Raw genomic sequence first — 14,352 nt, 5'->3', positions numbered from 1 at the left:
TTTCCACATGTAATTTCAGACAGCTACAGATGTACTCCTTTGCAATTGGAGCCTCCGAGCCCATCCTACTTTACCACTGTTTACCCCTGGTGGTTTGGGGTAATTTTACCTTTCATAATTTGATACATTAATCATTTTATTTACATCACCTGTTTAGCTAATAGTGGTCCATTTATCTTAGGTGCCCCATTCCTTGTCCTGATGAAGATCCTTATGTAAGAACTGAAAGTATCTACATTTACCCCCTGGGTCGAAACGTCGCCGGCCACCTATCCTTTTCACCATCGCGGACAACAGTATTAAGATTCCTATGTGCCCATGCAATATGGTGTTCTGAACCTCTTGGCTATGTTATAGGCCGGTTTGTCATTCATGAAATTGATTTTGATGTTTTTAATGCTCACTGCCCTCCACCTTTCACCACTTACCTCCACCTTAGCACAAATTTACACTTACCTACCCTCCCTCCCGGGGCACCTTTTTGAACTCTACTGTGTTAATTGATGAGAAATTGCATTCATGATATCTTCTGATGAGATAAGAGATATCCGTATTTGTGTGAATAAATGTGTTTATTTTTTTCACTTTTGAATTTTGTGAATTACTTTGACATGTGTAACTTCATTCATGTTTCTTAGTGTGTCCACTAGGGCCCTTTGTCATATGTACCACAACTCTGTTGTGGAGCATGCACACTGATTGCTAATGCTCCAGCTTGTGTTTGACCTCCATTTTGTAAAAATATTATAATAAACTTATATCATATAAAATATTGCAATGACAATAATATTGTGGGACATCATAACACAGATAAAAAAATATTTTTTTACTTTGTTGAAAAGTATTAAGTATTATTATTGTTTTATGTAATATCATTAGGTAGATGTGTTTCAGATTTTTTTGTAATGCTTTATTGAGTTTAGTGTCATTAGTTATTATTGTCTTAAAGTTATTTATTTGTAATTATTTCATACATAGGGCCCGATTCTGATGCAGGTTGGAAAAGCCTCCCGACTGAATCGGTTGGGAAATAGTTTCCGACCCACTCGGATCGGGAGAGTCCAACCGGCGAAGTACGATGCATCCGGATGCTTCCAGATACAATTTGGTTGGACTCCCATTGACTTCAATGGGAGCATATGTTCCTAACCGCATCATAATTGGGCCCTCGGTCTGGAAAACACGTTCCCAATCCGATTTGGAAGGAGCAAATGCCATTAGGAGGCCTTCCTAACCGCATCAGAATCAGGCTCAAGGTGGGAATGCTTTCCTAACCGCATCAGAATCTGGCCCTAAGTTGTATTTTTGGGATTTGGTAATATATATAAAGAATTATTTTTTATGATATTATCATATTTTGTAAACTTGTTAATGAACTTATTAAATTTTTGTTGGTTAGTTTATACTATAATTACCTAATTATTTTATATGTTCAGTTTTGTGTATTTTAACGTATTTAATGTAATATTTGATGCATTAATATTTAATTTTAATGCAATGTTTTCATATGTTTATTAATAACTGTTAGAATAATTAAATATTATTCTGAATTGGTTAGGTGGTTTCTGGGTTTGTAGGGGAGCAGAGTGAGAATTATTTGTTAATTTTTTTTAAGTAGTTAATTTGTTTATTAAATATGCGGTTTCATGCATTTTTGATTGTTTTATAAAATTGTTAAATATATGTTGTTTATTTTTTTCAATTTGTATTCATTTGTGATTATTGTGTTGAAGAAATTATAATAAATATTTTTTAATTGTTCATTTTGGTGGGCTGGTTGGTTTGTAGGGAAGTAGAGCAGAAGTTTTCTTAAATATATGTTTATTAATTTTGAATTACTATTAATCAACAGAAGAGTGACTATTAGTGTAGAAATAAAGTAACAACGAAAAAAGGGGGGGACAGGAGTGATGGAAAATACCTCTATTATTTAAAAGAACCCTCACTCACCAACCTAGTTGGTGACATGCTTCATCATCGGGTTCCCACCAGGGAGACCGAATGCCCTCCTGGTGTGCTACAACGTCTGAATTACAGCGGAGATAGGTTTTTTTGACAGTGTGGTAGTGCAAAAAAGGAAAGTGCAGTTTTAAAAGATGGCAAGCTGCACCCAGAAATACTTTTAATAACAGGGCAGCTTCCAATCGTTAAAAACAGGTGCAGTGGACACGTGCTGGCCTTTACAATTAGTCAACTGTATCCTAGATTTTACTGTAAAGGAGTGGTCGACATGTTTCTGCTTATGACTGCTCTTTTAGCTAAGCTTTCATCAGGACCAGAAAACTCCCTGGCGGTATACGCACGCTAAGGCGTACCCTAATCTGAGGAGTATGTGTGTGTGGTAAAACTCGCAGTTTTGCTAAAACGGGTGCTCCCGGGATTTCCAAGGGCCCCAATCTGAAAGAGAAATAGACAAACAAAACAAAATAAACACATCCATAGGTGTAGACTTATTTCTCTTATGGTTTGTCGAGGTATATTTACATCAGTGACCCCGTGTTTGTGCCCCCACCAGTGCTCATATTTGCTGTAACACTAGTGAAAACCTCTGTTACCTAGTCATGCCAGAGGTTACTTGTAACATGCCATATTGTGCAATTTATCTTTTTTTATGAGCGTACTCGAGTGATACATGAGTACGACCAGCCACGGAGTACGTGCTCAATTAGTGCTATCCCCTCAAATGTTAAAAAAGGCATGATCAGGCCTTCGCGCTACACACATTTCTACCAAAGTGTGTGCACCGTATTAATTTTGAATGTCATGTATTACTTTATTGGCGAAATCATTTAGTGAATGTGTGGAGTGCATTTAGATTATTTATATTGAAATTCTACATTTTGATTCTATTTTTTTAATTTTTAATTTATGTAAACACATTTGTAAATACATTGAATTTTTAATTATCATGTCTATTTTTATGTTTTCTCTATTTATGAATTGTTTAAAATTAAATTAATTGTTATTTGTATTACAAATTTTTAGTGTGATTTTAAATGGATATGAAATGAAATGAAAACCTTTAAAGCACCAACGAATGCCCTGAAGAGTCTATATACATACATTCATGTGAGTTACTTAAAGTATTATGTTCGTTTAATTTTACTGGCAATTAAGTCAAGTCAATACAATATTTATTTGGCGAAAATTAGCCCTAAAACAACAAATTCAACAGTAGCATCACACCCATTTACTATATCCATCATAAAATCAATAAATTCAGAAGCATTAAAAAGAGATAGAAAGAAAAACGACAAATTCAACAGTCTATTTAAAACATACTGAAATACAGTACAAAATGATCCTCATCAATAGCTAAACATACTGATAAACTGATCATTGTAAAGAAAGTACATTCAAATCGGTCTGCCTCCTCAAAGTAATTGCACTTCTAATAAAATTTAGCACCGCACTGGAAACATCAGGTGTTTGTAATCTCTGTAAGAAGGACATGGCTAATTTATAAGTTCTATTATGCATCTGCCAGGTGATTGGTCTCAAACCATTCAGCTTGTGACTACGTATATTGTGCAAAGGAGCATGAAGTGACAACACAGCAATTTGTGAATGAAAGTTCCTTGCAAGGGATAAACTACAATAAAATGCACTATGCTTAACCTCAAACAAGTTAGACATAAACGATCTGTGGAATTTGTTATAAACAACAGGTAAAGTTCCATCCCTGAAGATGTACAAATAACAGAGTACCTAATATTACTAAACATGGTGACTTCACAGTCCCTCCTTTGCTCCATTTGATAAATTTGATAAACACTGCTGATGAATACATCATCATCATCATCATCAAATAATCTTTATTCAGTCAATTAAAACCATAAAAGAAACATTGGACACATCATATTCAAAAATGACTTGACAAATAGATAAAAAATCCAAAAGAACTAAAAAAAATAAACATCAAGATAAAAGCATCTAAAATCATACTGACTCGCAGTGATGCAATATTAGGGTTGAAGCCACACTTCATGAAATCACAACAAATATCACATTAAATCACAGTCATCCCCTTCTTTTCCTAATTCTAATGGCACTTGTTAAAACATGTTCAACTTTAAGACAGACATATTCATTGGACACCACCTGTAAAAAGATTAAAGCACGTCTAGCTTGGGTGAAATGTTTCCCTTTTAAATAAAGGTAAAATTAATTGATTGCGGGCATTGCTATAGTGTTCACAGAATAAAACAAAATTCATGGTGTCTTGATCAGACAAATGGTCACAACTACATTGGGTCAGTTTCTCGACATTATTCCAGCCTACTGGATTAGCAAAAATCCAGTGCAGTGAATACCACCTGCATTTTGTCAACAAGAATCGATGATGGGAATTTGTAACAGACGTAAGATCAGGCTAAAAAAAAAAACATATTTTGGTAATAACGTGCCTTACAGAAAGCTTACGTAACTTTCTGCTCTCCCTTAATGCTTGTTCTGGAGCACAAAAATGTTTTTCACCCACAAAAGGTTGTCTCTAACTATTCTATCTAGGTGGTCATATAAATCTGGATATTCGAAATCTCTGAAGGCTGATCTAATGTAACTTAACAATGGAATAAGTTCAGCCTTAACAAGATGAATACAATCCTTCAGGATTCCCTTGTTTAGCTCCAATGCTGTATTTAACCATATTGAAATCCAACTGATTAAAGGTCGAATTGTCAGCAAATCCAAAATACAACCCACCACAAAGAGGACCACAGATTGGGCGACAGCAAGTGAACATCTCAAAAACTTGTTATCAATGACCTCTATATCAGGGGTCTCTTTATAGCCCCAGATATTGCTACCATATTCAAACCAGGGTGATACATTTCGACTGATAGATTTTAATGAGTCCCATAATAGGATTGGCCATCAACTGGGTTGCAAAATCAGACACTGAAGCCATTGTCATGGCTTTCCTTACAACTTTTAAGAAGGGGTCCATGAGCCCTTTTTGTCAAATAAAATCCTAAGGTAGTGAAAGGCTTTTACCTTGGAAATCTCACCTCTCCTCCAGCTGCACAGAGACAATTTATTCATAAAAATCACAAATGAGTTCAGCATGTGTTGGTGACCGACCATGGTCCTTGATAGTAACACCACACCATCACCGAACAATAGTGTGTGAAAACGGTATGAATCTGCTCATGGAGTATCTTACAGGCTAAACAAAGAGTCTTCCTTAAGTCATTTATATTCAGGGGCCGATTCCGATTCTGGCCGCAAAACGAACCGAGCGACACGGACCCGGACCGAATACCGACCGACACGGACCAGCGCTTTACGACCCGTGCAGTACGATGCAACGCGAGTGAATTACAACTGACACGTACGGAATACAAGCCGTACGACCGAGCCGGAGGGAAAATAGTGATCCAGCCGGAAAACCGATTTTCACCGACCGTCACGAACCCGGAATCAACCCGAACGACCCGTACCCGCGATGTACGATTAGTGCAGTACGATGCAATGCGTGTAAAACCAGACCGACTCGCACGGAGACCAAGCCGTACGACCGACACGCACAGACAACCCGGCACACAAGCAATAGAGACCGCCGCGAACGACGCGTACCAAACACAGAAGACAGGCAGCGTGAACGAGGCGGGGAAGCAAGCACGAGACAACAGCAGCGTCTGTTTCTGTCACATGTACGTCTCCTTCATGCCTACAAAACACAAAGGAAAAAAGACAAAAAAAGGACCAGACAAGCATTGACTAAGCCAATAAATATCAAAAAAATTAAAATGGGACAAAAACACACCCACAACTCCAACTATATGAAGGACTACAATCACTACCATCATCCGTTGCAAACAGGAGACACAGCCAGCAGCAAACACCTGTACACAACAACCACAGACACACTCACAACTCACCCATCACACAACTCAAACACCATCAGCACCTCATACAAAAGCACACACACATACACACAGCAAAACCAACACCAACCCAACATCACTTGCACCCTCACACACACATCCCTCACCACCACCACCCATCATCATGCCTCCAAAGAAGAATCCAAAGTTCACAGATAGTGAGTTAGAACTGCTGGTAGATGTGATCATCAGAGTAGAGCCACATTTGTTTGGTACATTGGTTCAAAGGACCCCCATCTCTTAGAAAACCAAGATGTGGGCGAGGATTGTGGACAAGGTGAACGCACAGGCACCAATGTTGCGCACAAAGGACGATATCCAGAACCGGTGGTATGACGTGCGCAGGAGGGTCTAGAAACTCATCGAAAAAGATCACGCCTTGAGTCAGCGCACCGGCGGTGGCCCTCCTGCCAAACCTGTCTTCTTCAGGACCTGGGAGGAGAAGGTGTGGGACATCCTACCACCAGAGAGCGTCCATGGCCTAACACACATCCCAGAGCCTGGTGAGTACGCAAACAATATACCCAAGATTGTGTGGCAAGGGGACAGTGAAACCATGCACTGCAAGCAAAGCTACACTAACCAATAGATAATCAACCCAAGATGTGTATGCCAGTCACACAAACACAATACCTGCCATCTCATATTGACTGGGGACTGTGTCATTACATGCACCAACCGACAAACAAATAGAGCAAGCCAGTGGCACCAAGCCAAATACACCCTGCCAGAGAGTTTGCCACCACAAACACACCACCTCACAGTGCAGCTGACTGTCAGGAAGGAATAGTGGGGATGCAGGTGAAGTGAGTGTATTCAAAAGCATGATGGGGCCTATAGTCACAGATAATGCCCCCTCCTGATTGGTCCATGAAGACCTCTCAGAAACATGCCCACATCACAGGGAGTGGAAAATGACTGACAAGATGGCTGACACTGGGTCCTGCTGTGGGGAGCACAAGGCCCTGCTAGGGCTTGTGTGCAAATCAGAAGCAGGACACCACTGACTGACAATCTGAAAGACAACTTGCATGCCCTACAATGGAAGCACGTTTCATGATGGGAAGGAGGACTGACAGCCCTGGCCATACTACTCAGCATGGGAAGACACCCCCCACCAACACAAACTCCACACAACTCACCGGGTACAATGCTTTGACACCCACCTCATTGAAATATCAGCACAGGGGCTCACTTGGGACTTGTAGCCAAACAAACACCAGGATTTCACAGTCAGTCATCTTGCCATTACTGTCACACCCCCTCACAGGGAAGCAGAGTCAAGAGGGAGGAAGCATGGGCATGCTGGGAAGGGGAGGTGTAGCCAAGAGTATGATGGGAGTCGCAGTCACAGACAACCTACACCCACCCACATGGCCCAGCACGATCAAACTGAAACATACTCACCTCACAGGGAGTGGGAAGGGACTGACAAGATGTCTGACACTGGGCTCTGTTGTGGGGAGCACAAGGCCGAGCTGGGAAATGGCCAACATCAAACACAAGGACTTCACAGTCAGCCATCTTGCCATTGCTGTCACACCCCCTCACAGGGAAGCAGAGTCAAGAGGAAGGATGTATGGGCATGCTGGGAAGGGGGGTGTAGCCAAGAGTATGATGGGAGTCGCAGTCACAAACAATCTACACCCACCCACATGGGCCAGCAAGTTCTAACTGAACCATACTCGCCCCACAGGGAGTGGGAAGGGACTGACAAGATGTCTGACACTGGGCTCTGTTGTGGGGAGCACAAGGCCATGCTGGGAAATGGGCACCAACAAACACCAGGACTTCACAGTCAGCCATCTTGCCATTGCTGTCAAACCCCCTCACAGGGAAGTAGAGGCAAGAGGGAGGAAGCATGGGCATGCTGGGAAGGGGGGTGTAGCCAAGCGTATGATGGGAGTCGCAGTCACAGACAACCTACACCCACCCACATGGCCCAGCAAGATCAAACTGAAACATACTCGCCTCACAGGGAGTGGGAAGGGACTGACAAGATGTCTGACACTGGGCTCTGTTGTGGGGAGCACAAGGCCATGCTGGGAAATGGGCACCAACAAACACCAGGACTTCACAGTCAGCCATCTTGCCATTGCTGTAACACCCCTTCACAGTGAAGCAGAGTCAAGAGGGAGGAAGCATGGGCATGCTGGGAAGGGGGGTGTAGCCAAGAGCATGATGGGAGTCGCAGTCACTGTTGGACTTGGCCCTTCTGGCAGGTTCACCCCTGAACTTTTTGCTTTTATTGGTGACCTGGTGGTAGTGATTTTTGCTTTCTGCGCACTTTCCCTGTGTCCCAGAATAAAAGTGCGTGCGCACTCTGAGTGCATGGGGTGAGATAGGCCTGCCCTCCCATAGGAATGCATGGGGAATGTATGTGTCCCTGGTAGTTCCTGATGCGTGGGGTGTGCAGGGTCGAGTCTCGTATGTGCGGACTCTTGTGATTAAATGCTGCGCGATGATGTGTGCGGCGTGCATGTAGCTAGTGTGGAAGTGCCACTTCTAGACGCTGGCATAAATGTGCAGTGACTGCCTGTCGCGTGATTGGCTGGCTGAGGTCATGTGACGGGCTAGGGAATCCCCAGAGTCAGGATGGGTCTTCCCCGGTGGTGAATGGAGAGAGCTGCATGTGGATGAGTGGGAGGAGTACACCTAGGACCTGAATAGGGCTGGGCTTTCCCCACACAATGCTGGCACCGCCCCCTGTGGTGCGACTGATGACCCTGGCCTGCCCTGTGAATAGGGAGAGGGGCTGAGCAAAACAAAGTGCTCAAGAACCAGTTGCATCTGGTTCGCCCCTCCCCTGCACCTTGAGACAAAGGTATTAGGTGTATAAAAAGGGGCTGTGTCCCCTTACCAAATGTTCTGCTTTGGATCCTGACAGGAGGGGGCTTGCTGCTGGTGGGGCCCAGGAGGGACCTCCATGGGGGTTGCCTCCCTGCTGGAGGGCCCTGTGTGCTGGCCCCTGGGCCCTGCCTTGCCCCCTTGATGCCTCCAGGACTTTGAGGGCGACTTGCTTTATTTCCCTTGCCCCAGGACCTCTGCAACAGCCTGCTAGGACTCTGGGAGCGCATTATCGCTATTTTTGCCAGGAAGAAGAGTGTGCATGCTCTGCAGCGCTCAGCTGCCGTCCTTGCCCCCAGAGGGAATCCCCAGCATAGGGATTCCCCCGTAATGGCTGTTCCGTGTGGGAGCCTACCCCGCCGCCTGTCGGCTTATGGTAATTAGGCGCGGGTGCCCACCCCGCATTGCGGCCTTAATTTGTGTCTTTGCGGGTGCCCACCCCGCTAAATATGCCGCCATCTGCTTTTATTTAAAAGCGGGTGCCCACCCCGCTTATTTCCGCTCATTTCTATGCCTTTTGGTGCGCGGGTGCCCACCCCGCGACTTTGCTTGCCTGGTGGTGCGCGGGTGCCCACCCCGCGACTTTGCTCACCTTTTGGTGCACGGGTGCCCACCCCGCGACTTGATTGCCAGAAGAAAATCACCGCCGCGGCCCGAGTTGCATTTTAAAAATCCTGGCGCGGCCCGCCTGGTTGTGGGCGGGGCCGCGGGACGGAAGGGGAAGTGCCCCATTTCCGGGAGAGGAAGCCCAAGGCCCGGGTGAAGTAGGAGAGCAGCGCGAGGCTCCCATCTGCAAGGGAAGCCCCGCGCCGCCGGAGAAGTGCTGCCGCCCGCAAGAAGAGGAGTCCCCTGCGCCGGAGCCCGGTGAGTAAGGGCTGGGCAGGGGACAGGGCTGCACAGTGCTCGCGCTCCCCCAAGGGAGCAGGCTTGGTGATGGTGCGAGGCACCGAGTCAGAGCGGCCCCGTGTGTGCAGCGGGCCGCTCCAACGACCTGGGCATCAGTATGCTTAGAGCCCCAGAGGGGGCCAGTTTTGCCACTGGCGCCGCCGTAGCGGGCCACTGTAGTTTGTGGGCACGATTGTTTCTAGAGCTAGATGGCTCCAACGAGGCGGGTATTCTTCATTTAGAGTCCATAGGGGACTCCAACGCCGGCCAATATTGTTAGTCAGAGGCCTGAGTGGCTCCAGCACGGGTGCCAGTTTGTTCTTTGAGCCTAGATGGCTCCAACGGTTGGCGCATAAGACTTAAAGGAGCCCGGGTGCTCCAGGGGGACATGTTGTTTTAGAGCCTGGGTGGCTCCAACATTCTTGGATACTATTTGCCTTCCACAGCTGCGCAGCACTTAGTGCCAGCTGCAGCGTTTAGGCCCTGTGCTTGTCCCCATCTGCCCAGCAAGTAGTGGGCAGCTGCTACGTTTAGGTTTTGGCGCAACCTGGACTATAATGTGATTTTGGTGCTAGGAAATGTACTGTGTAGTATGTTTTGTGCACCCTGTGTTCATGCTTATGGGGTTAGGAAATGTACTGTGTATAGTATGTTTTGCGCACCCTGTATTTCATACCTCTAGATAGGATTTCTGCCTAGGAGGTTGTTTTACCTGTTTAGGTTGATGTTAGGGAGATTGTACTTCCCTGTGCGATGTGCGCCCCTAGTATAGTTATACTTAGGTGGTTAGGTCTAATGCGTTAGACTACTGAGAAATTGCATATTGTGTTTATGCCCCTGTGATAGATGCAGGATAGGTTTTATACCTGATGCTAGTGTGATGACGCTGAGGTCATTATTGCGCCAGTAGTTACTGGTTGTGCTCTACAGTATACTTTGTGTTTCCATTGGTATATGTCTACATTTACTATTGGTGATAAGTGCTATGTTCTAAAAGCGCTAATTCCTGACAGTGGTCCATGTGGCCCTGTCCCCTGTACATATAATCCCTTGTAAAATTCTGCCCGTGCCAGTTGGCACAGTGTAAATTGTGTGAATATTATCTAATGTGTTTTGGTATAATACAAAGGCTATTTTTATATAATACCTTGTGTGGAGTTTCCTTTGTGGTGGGCCTTGGGTGTTGTTGCTGGGTGCGCGCGCAAACGCTTTACACATTGCCTCCGAGATAAGCCTGTCTGCTCGGGCCAAGCTACCAAGGGGGTGAGCAGGGGTTATCTTTGGCGTGTAACTTCCTTGCCCTGACTAGAGTGGGGGTTTCTGCCTGGCTTTGGCGCAAGCCCTAGCCAACCAGAAATCCCATTTCTAACATTGGTGATCAGCGGTGGGATTTGGACTTGCGTTTGCGCTGTACCCCAGCAGCAACTGGCTGCACCACAAAACTCTGCATTTATATAATCACAAGGTATAGGGATTATTGTTCTAAGTTTGCTTTTAAATGTCATTTCTTTGGAAATGTGTTGCTTGTGCACTGTGAGTTAGGTGTCCCTAGCTCGGGAGGGTAGATCATCCCCCTAAGTACAGTGTGTTTTCTGGATTCACCAGTAAGGGTGGGATCCAGTGGTGGCAGCAGATGTGTGTCCAGTGCATGTATTCCCATTCCCAGTTCCCGGAGTAATGGTACCTGTGTCACGTGGTGGTCAGGTTGAGAAATCAGGGGCGGTAGAAACTGTCTTACCAGTCTTGGGTGGGGTGGGGATGAATGTGTAATGCACTGGATGAATGTGAACGTCCCATTCCCAGTTCCCAGAGTAATAGTACCTGTGTCACATCATCACATGGTGGTCAGGTTGAGAAATCAGGGGCGGTAGAAACTGTCTTACTAGTCTGGGGGGGTGTGTGTGGATGAATGGTGTGAGTTCTCTGAAATAAGGAGCTTGCTGAATTCTTTGGTGTGAGTTCTCTGAAATAAGGAGCTTGCTGGTTGATTGAGTGTGAGTTCTCTGGGATAGGGAGCTTGCATTGGGGAGTGATTCCAAAAGGAGTGGCTGAGGTGTCTTCCAGCCCAGCGTGGTGGAAGAGGTTCAGAGTAGCCCAGCTAGGTCTCGGTGTAGGGGCTCACGTCCTGTCTCTGCGGAGAAGGAGTGGGTGGGACTGCGTGTCTTCAGGTGCCCGAAACCCAGTCTCAGGGCCTGAATGGTTTCTTTAGTGAACATCAGGTCGGGTGCCTAGGCTGTACCAATAGGTCATTTGAGGAGGATCTCCCAGTGTCTAGAGGACGTGGAGTGTCTGTAATCAGAGCTCCAGTAGTCCTGGTGTCTGGCGGTACCGCTCCAGTTGGGAGGGTGCGGAAGTCCAGAGGGAGGGGTGAGAGGGGGAGGGATTCCCCAGTGGGAACCAGTAGGTCGGGGACCAGCCGGGATGGCTGAGTCGCCACTGAGTGACCGTGGTGTCGCCACTTCTGTCCTGGGGGGTCTGCACGCACTGTCAGATGGACAGGAGGTCGTGAGATCAGCGCCAGGCAGACTGTCACAAGACCCATTAGTTATGTGTCACCCTCGTTAAGTCCTGGTTCGCCAGGCATCTGACCAAAGGGTACGTCCCTCGGTTGGGGAGCCAGTAGTCGGTGTTTCCGGATCTGGACGTAAGGGCAGCTGTAGTTCTGAGGGCAGGTGGGGCTCATCTTAAGTGAAGAGACCCTGCTCTACAGTGGAAGGGGGTGCAGAGGGAGGGAGTCCTCGCCTCTGACCCCTTGGATCCCAGGTGGTAGACCAGTTGGTGGAGAGAGGTCCTGAACTGGTGGGAGAGTTGTGTTCTGGTGGGTGCTTCCCTGGGAGGGTGCGGAACCCCAGAAGTAGAGGTAAGGTGGGGCATTCTTGCCCGTGACCTCTGGTCAGCCTGAGGGTGCGGACCCTAGGTTGAAGGATCAGTGGTAGTTGGGAACTACACTGAGAGGGAGAGTGGAGAATGGCTTGTACGCCAGGGGTTACTACCCCCCACTCTGGGTTTGGCAAGGACCAGTGGTATCTGGGTGGCCTAGGGCCTGGTCCTGGCCGTGGACAACTAGGTGGTACCAGTGGGGTAGCCTAGTTGGGCCTGAGTTCTTTTCGGTTGTTTTTTTTCCGGATGGAACCATGTTGATTGAGAATGGCATAGAACCGGAGAGTGTCCCTGCAGTGCGGGCCTGCGTCCGTGTTCTATCGCCCCAAGCAGGGAAGACCATCACGGTGGTGATTGGTCTGCCCTGCGTTTTGGCTGGAAGGGGGTTGTGTTGGACTTGGCCCTTCTGGCAGGTTCACCCCTGAACTTTTTGCTTTTATTGGTGACCTGGTGGTAGTGATTTTTGCTTTCTGCGCAGTTTCCCTATGTCCCAGAGTAAAAGTGCGTGCGCACTCTGAGTGCATGGGGTGAGATAGGCCTGCCCTCCCATAAGAATGCATGGGGAATGTATGTGTCCCTGGTAGTTCCTGATGCGTGGGGTGTGCAGGGTCGAGTCTGGTATGTGCGGACTCGTGTGATTAAATGCTGCGCGATGATGTGTGCGGCGTGCATATAGCTAGTGTGGAAGTGCCACTTCTAGACGCTGGCATAAATGTGCAGTGACTGCCTGTCGCGTGATTGGCTGGCTGAGGTCATGTGACGGGCTAGGGAATCCCCAGAGTCAGGATGGGTCTGCCCCGGTGGTGAATGGAGAGAGCTGCATGTGGATGAGTGGGAGGAGTACACCTGGGACCTGAATAGGGCTGGGCTTTCCCCACACAATGCTGGCACCGCCCCCTGTGGTGCGACTGATGACCCTGGCCTGCCCTGTGAATAGGGAGAGGGGCTGAGCAAAACAAAGTGCTCAAGAACCAGTTGCATCTGGTTCGCCCCTCCCCTGCACCTTGAGACAAAGGTATTAGGTGTATAAAAAGGGGCTGTGTCCCCTTACCAAATGTTCTGCTTTGGATCCTGACAGGAGGGGGCTTGCTGCTGGTGGGGCCCAGGAGGGACCACCATGGGGGTTGCCTCCCTGCTGGAGGGCCCTGTGTGCTGGCCCCTGGGCCCTGCCTTGCCCCCTTGATGCCTCCAGGACTTTGAGGGCGACTTGCTTTATTTCCCTTGCCCCAGGACCTCTGCAACAGCCTGCTAGCGCTCTGGGAGCGCTTTATCGCTACTTTTGCCAGGAAGAAGAGCGTGCATGCTCTGCAGCGCTCAGCTGCCGTCCTTGCCCCCAGAGGGAATCCCCAGCGTAGGGATTCCCCCGTAATGGCTGTTCCGTGTGGGAGCCTACCCCGCCGCCTGTCGGTTTATGGTAATTAGGCGCGGGTGCCCACCCCGCATTGCGGCCGTAATTTGTGTCTTTGCGGGTGCCCACCCCGCTAAATATGCCGCCATCTGCTTTTATTTAAAAGCGGGTGCCCACCCTGCTTATTTCCGCTCATTTCTATGCCTTTTGGTGCGCGGGTGCCCACCCCGCGACTTTGCTTGCCTGGTGGTGCGCGGGTGCCCACCCCGCGACTTTGCTCACCTTTTGGTGCACGAGTGCCCACCCCGTGACTTGATTGCCAGAAGAAAATCACCGCCGCGGCCCGAGCTGCATTTAAAAATCCTCGCCGAGCCCGCGGCCCGCCTGGTAGTGGGCGGGGCCGCGGGACAGAAGGGGAAGTGCCGCCATTTCCGGGAGAGGAAGCCCAAGGCCTGGGTGAAGTAGGAGAGCAGCGCAAGGCTCCCATCTGCGAGGGAAGCCCCG

This window comes from Triturus cristatus, chromosome 4_2, assembly GCF_964204655.1.
Source record: "Triturus cristatus chromosome 4_2, aTriCri1.1, whole genome shotgun sequence".
Classification (NCBI taxonomy): Eukaryota; Metazoa; Chordata; class Amphibia; order Caudata; family Salamandridae; genus Triturus; species Triturus cristatus.
This window is presented reverse-complemented; position numbering follows the sequence as displayed.